Raw genomic sequence first — 9,076 nt, 5'->3', positions numbered from 1 at the left:
GCTTCATTACTGCAGTCCTGGAAAACTCATACACTAATTGTTTGCACATAGTTTTACTCTTGACATTCTTCCTATTTCTCTAGACTCCTAAACATTCAGATAAACGACTCTGGTTCTTCCTAAGCATGGCTGTTATAAATAAGTGCCACACTAGCCTGCTTTAATGATTCATAGGAACTGAAATACTTAAAATGGAAAGACAAAAAGGATATTCCATACTGACCAGCTTTCCTGGTCTGAAGATAGACTACAGTATTATTTTTAGTGACTTGAGAAGGAAGAATCATTCAACATATAGTTCTTAAAAATGCCACTTAGCTTGGAGAGTTGTGGCAAAGGCTTGCTGGCACTATAAAACAAGTTTCCTCTTTAGCAGGCGAGGGGCGTTGGCACAAATCAAGATAAAACTTTGGGGTTCTCTCTCTGGGTTCCAGATCTTGATCTAAGTGATTAAAGAGTATAAAGATAGTTGATTTTTCACTGACTCCATCAGTAGGAACATAAGTAAAATTTATTATTTCCTGAAGCCAGGGTTTTTAAAGCTAAATTATTATAACTTCTAAAAGTTGTGTCCTCTAATTGCTGTTGTTCTAGTAAGCTCCTTTTTTTTTTCCTTCCTAAAAAAGAAAGGAAAAAAAAAAACTCTCCTCATTTTTATGGAGGATATATCCAGAATCCATATACCTTAACTTGTATTCAGTTTAATATGTGTTAAATTCTCCTTCTCCTTCTTTTCCTCCTCCTCCATCTTTCTCTTCTTTCTCCTTCCCTTACCCCCATCCTCCTCCAGGAGCAGTAAGCCTTTATTTTCAGATTTCTCAAATTAAGCTGCCTCTGCTGCTTGCTTTAAGGGAATTAGTCAAGAAGATCAAACCCTGTAACCTTACCTGAGTCCTTTGAATCTTCTTTGGCTTCGGTCTGATCTGAGGCTGCAGTTCAGGCAGCCACAGGGGCAGTAGCCATGAATACAGATGCTTCAACCAAGAAGGCCTTAACCTTTCCAGCAAGTGAGAACATATACTTAGTCTCCATAGACAGAGCCAGGACATGCCTGTATCCATTGGTGATAGAGTGTGGCATTAAGACAACAAGTCACAAACCAATCCAACATTCCAGACACCCTCTAGGAAGCAAAAGTGCAGCCTTCTTCGTGACGTTGAGCACTTCCGGGTTGCAAATGCTGCCCTTGTCAAACATCTGCCTGATGATCAGCCCAAAGAAGAGGGAGACGGTCAACATATTCAGCAGTGTGACTTCACTGACTTCCGTGCTGTCTCCAGTTTTTATCAGCTGCACATCGCTCAGAATTTCAGTGGTGTCCCTGGAGATTTTAATAGTGGTGACTAAAGCCTGGAAGGAAGAAGAAGTGTTCCCAGGCCGCACATCAGTGTACTGGCACAGTAACCTCACACAGTGCCATGGCACCAGCACAGGTGTCTGCTGAACTCTTATTGGCCAATGGCATGTGGCTAATCTTGGGAAGCTTCTTCTTTGTGAACACAAAGGCCCCAACCCCTGTATATGAGGCACCAGTTTCTCCAGAGCTCAATTGTGTGCCAAATGCTTAGGAAGGCCTTGCGCATCATGATTTTTCTGGCCCAGCAGCACCACAGACTTGCAAATGTTGGATAACCTGAAGCAATTATTTGGACTTCCAGGCGGCTTTGTCTTCTTTGGTCATAATGGTGGTGTGTCAGGGATTGCCACACAGGATTTAAAGATAATGTCACTCTTATGAGGGTAAGAGCCACGAAACGGTCTTCAACAGAGCTTTAAGGATGGAGATAGCCCAGACATACATAATAAAGCACCTTGATCTGTCTTCATTCTTCAATGTTGATGCCTCTAATTCCTACATTTTACAATTCCTTTTCTGATAGTATATCCTGGACTATCAAATTCATGAAAATTAGACCCATGGCGATTGTTATGGGCTAACATATGGAAAGGAGAAACAGGTTAATTTTATCAGAATTAGAAAGTTCTCTTTTCAGGGTTGCTTGTCCTGGAACAGTCAGTAGTGTAAAAATTTTCCCTCAAGGAAACCTCAAACGGAACATTTTTTGATAGGCTTTTTGACTCTGGCTACAGGTAAAGAGTTGATTTTTCCAGACACTGAGAGTAAAACTGGACACAGGTAATGTTATATAGGGGCCTTTGTGTAAACTGAGATCATCTCAAGCGGAAGAACAGTATTCCACACAAGGAAGGGACACAGGCAGAAATCAACTTGAGTTTCCCCGCTATCAGTCAGGTCAGTGGACAGAAAGATCCAGGTCTGAAATCCGTCACTGCTGGTAGGATCTTGTGACTCATCTCTATGGCCCTGTGTGGGTGTCAGTGTTAGGTGATATACCAAAAATAGCCACCCTCTCTACAAAAGACAGCCTGAGCTTTGACAACCTCTATACCAATTGGTTACTGTTGCTTAGAGCTAGGAACACAGAATAACACAACAACCTCTCACTGCACAGGAAGGAATCCAGTATGTGCGCATGCTCAGCGGGAGCACTTGGTAAATGCTTTTAATCAGTGTAGTCCAGAAGTTAATGAGTAAGTCTGTACTGCTTTGATTCTTAAATCTTCTAATTCTGTACATTATATATCATGTGCATTTATAGTTAGTGATTAACTGCTTTATGTCATAACAATGGTCGATATTAAACTTACAAATTTATTTGAATAAAATTATTCTGTTCTTCTATTACTAGATAGCACTAAATTACTACTTTTGTAGAGTCTCAGATACAGTCAGTACTACATGATGTGTTCCGATTTATGCTCATCTCTGTGATAGATCTATATTGTTTAGTTTTATTCAGTTTTAGGAAAAGGATAACTTTCTATAAATCTATCTTACATGGGAGATATTTAGTTTGGACAAAATATTCATGCAATTGATTTTATGCAAGGGTTCAATGTTAATTTTTAGAGGACTCATATGAAGGGAAACTGAAGGGTTGGATACATGGATTTCATACCACAGAACAAATTAAAACAAGTAATCTAAAGTCCACCCTAGTAAAAATGAAGTAATAGTCTTTCTGTACACAACCCCAAAGGACTCAAGTATTGAACTACCAAGGAAGTTGTGGAAAGAAATCTTTTTATAGCTGATTGTTTTTCATAGTACTCTTGATAGTGAACTTCAGAGGTAAGCATGCAGATTCGTCTGAATGGCAATGTTTTGGTCATTTGTACTGTTTACTTCCTCATCTTCAAAAAAAGATATGCATGATAGCCACTCACAACTAGATGATGTTTGGAGTCAGTAACTTTGGAGGGCTCTTTATCATATCCCTCCTTTTAGGGCTGAGGGATCTAGGCATAAGGGCAGAGGAGGGGGATCACATAGAAAAACTGTAAGATCCAAGGGTAATGGATGACTTCAAGGAAGCATTATCCAGACACAACAGGGCAGGTGTACAAATGGACTCACAGAGACCTCCTCACAAGATGAGGAAGACTTAAGACGGATAAAAATTTCAGCATGAAGAAGGGGAATTGGGAACATAGCCCCACCCCAGCCAAGAAGATAGTTGCAAATGATAGCTACTGGGAGACTGAGCATCGGTTTACTTGAGTGCAGTGTCACTGGGCATATTAACCATGCTCCAGGCAAGCCCCATGATCTGTAGTATGCCCAACACAAATGACTCCATGCTGTTTAGTGGCCTTTCGTTTTTTGATTTTAAGAGATAAAAAATATGAAGTCAGGTGAAAGAATCTAGGGTGGTTTGGGGGGGACAAGAAAGAATATGAGTAAAATATACTGCTTGAAATTATCTAAGAATAAACAAACACAGGAAAAGGAATTTTAAAGATATTTAAGGAGAAAGAAAATATGGTATAGAAATTTGATATTTTTAGAAACTTCCTTTTCATTAATGAACCAAATCCACACTATATTGTTCTTAAATCAGTTTGTCTTCTTGCTAACAGATTTAGGAGGAATTAAAGAAGACAATCATAAAGCTAGGGGAAATACACCATTCAATATGCTTTAGTTTAGAAAGTTCTTAGTGTTTAAAGAAAAACATAAAGGGTAGTGAAAGCTTGCCTACTTTTATCCCAGTAGCCAAATTTCAGGCTAATTACATGATAGACCAAAAACATGTGTTTTGAAATTATTTGTTTTAAATATGTTATCTACAGTATCAGTATCTTAGAGAACTTACCTATGGTCTAGAATTTGTTTTTAATAAGAATCTTTCAATTCAGACTAAAGAAAGATGAATGCAAAAGGTCATTTTGTTATTAAGTTTAGCTTTTCAAGCTATAAAGTGCTTTTATTTAATTCTATGCATCTATCTATCTATCTATCCATCCATCCATCCATCCACCCACCCACCCATCCATCCATCCACCCATCTACCCATCCATCCATCTATCCATCCATCCATCCATCCATCCATCCATCCATCCATCCATTCCTCCATCCATCCATCCATCCATCCATCCATCCATCCATCCATCCATCCATCCATTCCTCTATCCATCCATCCATTCCTCTATCCATCCATCCATCCATCCATCCATCCATCCATCCATCCATCCATCCATCCATCCATGCATTCATTTGGAGTGGCAGAGGTGCATGTATCTCACTCACAGCACACACATGGAGGTCATAGTACACCTTGAAGGAGTCAGATCTCTTCCTCAGTCCTGTAAATTCTGGGGTTTGAGCTGAGATAATCTGGCTTGGTAGCAGGGACCTCTATCTGCTGAGCCATCTCACTAGACCTAATGTGATTTGTTTGAAGGAACTCTTTGTATTTGTTAGTATGTATTTAAAAGACTGAGTTGTTTAAAAATATTCAATTAGGTGACTATTTAGATATACTTTGTTTTCCTTGATATGATCATTGGCCTATGTAGATATTTTTATTTTTTAATAAAGACATCAAACTATCATATAAAGTTCAAGCCAACCTAGCAGTAAATTAATCATGATTGAAATGTAAAATACAATAGCTGACTGTGAGCATCCACTTCTGTGTTTGCCAGGCACTGGCATAGCCTCACAAGAGGCCACTATATCAGGGTCCCTTCAGCAGAATCTTGCTGGCATGTGCATTAGTATCTGGGTTTGGTGGCTGATGATGGGATGGATTCCCGGATGGGGTAGTCTCTGGATAGTCCATCCTATCATCTTAGCTCTAAATTTTGTCTCTGTACCTATATCCTTTCATGGGTATTTTGTTCCCCCAATGGAGGAGCTAGAGAAAGTACCCAAGGAGTTGTAGGGGGTTGCAACCCTGTGGGTGCAATAACAATGTGAACTAACCAGTACCCCCTGAGCTTGAGTCTCTAGCTGCATATGTAGCAGAAGATGGCCTAATCGGCCATCATTGGGAAGAGAGGACCCTTGGTCTTGTAAACTTTATATGACCCAGCACAGGGGAAGGCCAGGGCCAAGTAATGGGAGTGGGTAGGTAGGGGAGCAGAGGTGGGGGGGGTGGATAGCATTTGAAATGTAAAAAAAGAAAATAATAATAAATAAATAAATTAATTAAAAATATAGCATGAAGTTGCAATGCTTTTATATTTCAGATCTTAATTCAAAAGCAAGTATCTCCTATAATATATTAAATACCATGACTGTGATATACTTGGTTCAGGGAGTGGCACTATTTGGAGGTGTGACCTTGTTGGAGTAGGTGTGTCACTGTGGGCTTGACCTTTAATGACCTTGTCCTAGCTGTCTGGAAGTCAGATTTCTCCTAGCATCCTCCAGGTCAAGATGTTGACCTCTCAGCCCCTTCTGCATAGTGCCTGCCTGGACACTGCCATGGTCCCACCGGGATGATAGTGGACCGAACCTCTGAACCTGGAAGTCAGCCCCAATTAAATGTTGTTCTTATAAGAGATGCCTTGGTCACAGTGACTGTTAACAGCAGTAAAACCCTAGCTAAAACCATGACTAAGAAAAGTGAAAACATGTTGAAAATGAGTGGTTATACACTACTCTGAATATTACTGACAGTAGATGCTAGGATGTTATCAAGCAAGTAGATTTAACCATGAAAGCAGTTTACCAATTTTTCACAAAGCATGGAAATTTTTGCTTAAATTTAAGTTTGAAAACTATTTTTAAAAACAGAGAAAACATTTCTGTGGCCCATTACAAATGGAATAACAGCATTGAGGGGAGTGTAGCTCAGTAGTAACACTAAATGAAGTCTTGCCTTGCAAGTGCCAGGCCCACACTTGGTTCCTGAATAAACAGGGTGGCATTTTTTAGGTTGAAAAGTCCAGTTACACACCTTATCTTTTTTTTTTTTTTTCAGCATCATTGTAAATTTCTACAAGATGGTTTTAATAGTGATTTGGAATATTAACCTGTACATGACACTGTTGTAACTCTTTTAGCAGAAATGGGACATAATAGTTAAGATATGTTTATATAACACTTCCTGGTTTTGTTCAATTATGCTCTTTAGCCAAGTCTGTGTTTTCTAAATCACGGAACTGACACCTTTTTACTTCAGAAGTTTTCTGAAGACTCCCGTTTGCCTTTCATCTAACTATGCAATGCGTTCAGCTTATTGTAGAGTAGAGTCTCTACATGGATTTCTTTGAACGTTAGTCTGGAATTTTCTCCAGTGGAATAGAATCAAAAGGAACTTGGCTCACTTTCATTTGTCTTGATGTTGTTGTGAGTGGTGACTAATTTACTTCTTAGCTTTTCTACAGGAGAGTGTCCCAAAGGTAAGACTGAGCAGCCAACTAAAAGACTGGTTCAGTAAAACATAATTGGGATAGGAGTTTTTATCATGAGAAGCTAAATCAAGAACACAGCTACATTCAAGTTATGAATCTACTTGTGAGCTCCTGACATCTCAACACAATAACATTTGTTGGTTTATCAGCTCATTAGACAATTCAAGTCACAGCCAAGGCAGTATAGACAAGTCACATGCCCTTGTTGATTCTCCCCAATTCTGTTTTTTTTTTTTCCTCCTCAAAACATTTCTTGAGATTTAATGAAATATATCTAAAGAAACTGGAACACAACTGGAAAAATGTATTAAATGTCATGATATCTAAATCCTTCGGAAAATAAGAGGAAGGAGAAAGGACTGCAGTGTCGAATTATTAGTTTGGTCATAAATTATTGAAACTGTAACTAGTTAAGAGGCAATCAACACTGAGATGGCATTCACAGGGTCTGAATGTGCAACCATTCTGAGTGATCACGCCAACCCAATAGTTTCAATTTCTGGCCTTTTATTTTAGACTTAAATTTTGAGCATAATTTCCTATCACCACATGAATTTCATAATGCTTTCTCAAACTGTAATTATAATTTTAATACAACCAAGCAAACTTAAAGAAAATCTTCCCCATAGCAACATAATTTTCAAATGGAACTAAGTAAGAATATTGAGGTTCATAAGCGGAAAGAAAACCTACCTTATATATGGATTCTTAAACCACAGCTATTATATATACATTTTCATTGACCATTCCAAAACCATCAATATTTTTATAAAGGCACCCACTAATCTAACCAGATTTTTCTTCTTTAACTAGACTTTTCCATATTTTTTAAAGTGTCTAAGTCAGTTTCACTCAAGAAAATAAAATAAAGTCCTAAAAGTAGTAGTTGAGTTCTCATTAAATTTGATCAGCTTTCCAAAGAACTGAAAAGCAGGCACCCTCTCTCTATCCTCCTAGCCACCACTTATCTATGTCATTAGTACTGAATGCTACATAAATACCTTTATGGAACTTGACTTCTATGAAATTTTTGTTGCAATTGTCCAACATACAAATCTGCCTTCTTTAAATTGATTCCATTTTTTTTTTTTTTTTTTGCCTACTTTTAATGTCTCTGTCCATGCTAAACTGCACCTGGAAAATACTTGTTTGTTTCAGACTTTTTAAAAAAAGAAAAATTAAGGACTCAACTAAGCATCCAATTTTTTTTTCCAATATGCTTCATTATTATATAATCTGGAAAGGCTGCAGAGTCGAAAATATGATTCAATTTAGAACTCTGTAATCTGGTGCAAACACTGATATCAGTCAAGAAATATTTTTCACTGCAGTATAAAAAGAAATCGAGTCAGTTTTTAGAATTGTTCCTTTAATTAACAAAAGCATATTCTGTTTATTATTCTTACTGAATAAGCAGTTATCATTTGCAGATCTGACAATCATAGAGAACGAACTCATTGATGTTAAAGAAATTCTTTGCAAAAACATAATATGGCATGAGTGTCAGATTTAATGGTGCTATTGCTGTTATCACAGGTTAGTTATTTTTCCTACCATAACATGTTTAACCAGAAGAGGAGGGATTTTTTTTTTTCTTTTGGTTTTTCGAGACAGGGTTTCTCTGTATAGCCTTGGCTGTCCTGGAACTCACTTTGTAGACCAGGCTGGCCTCGAACACAGAAATCCACCTGCCTCTGCCTCCCAAGTGCTGGGATTAAAGGCGTGTGCCACCACACTTGGCTCAAGAGGAGGGATATTTAAATCACATAAAGGTTTGATGTGATAATCCAGATGACTTACCAGAATAGGAGAATTTTCATACCGAGGTATTTTTTTAAAGTATTTATGCAAAGTAAGGGGAAATTTGAATGGTAAATGACAATACCCCTTAGTATGTACTAATCTTAGAACTTTTTTCCATGAATAAATCAATTAGCATTTTGCTCTCTGGGGTCTTTGGCTATGTGGGAAACTGAATAAAGCTGAATAAATAGCCTTTCCCAGATTTTCCCCATAACTACATTATAACCCAAGAACCTATGAATTGTTTATCTGTTAAAAGAGACAAGCAGCATAAGTGAGGAGGCTGAGAAGGGGAGGATCAACCTAGGTTTTCTAATATAAACCCCAAGTGTCATCACATGTGTTCTTGCAGGAAGCTAGAAAGATCTGTGACTGCAGAGAAAGGGGCATCAAGAGGGAGGCAAAACTGAAATGTTGTTATTAATAGTCAAGAAATACTGTCATCCTCAGAAAATAGAAAAAAACAAGGCCTCTTTGGAGCCTTCAAAATGAGGTGCTGTTCTTAGCATCTTAGTTTTAGCCCTCTAAGGCTGACTTTGAAATTTTG

General features: G+C 38.1%; 1 pseudogene; it reads right to left on the bottom strand.

Annotated features, from left to right (window-relative positions):
- Window positions 1-936: 936 nt before the first annotated feature.
- Window positions 937-1,681, bottom strand: LOC110324904 (annotated as a pseudogene).
- Window positions 1,682-9,076: the final 7,395 nt, after the last annotated feature.

This window comes from Mus pahari, chromosome 7 (assembly GCF_900095145.1).
Source record: "Mus pahari chromosome 7, PAHARI_EIJ_v1.1, whole genome shotgun sequence".
In the NCBI taxonomy this organism is placed as follows: domain Eukaryota; kingdom Metazoa; phylum Chordata; class Mammalia; order Rodentia; family Muridae; genus Mus; species Mus pahari.
The sequence above is the reverse complement of the archived record's forward strand: the minus strand, read 5'-3'. Positions and strand labels throughout refer to the sequence as shown.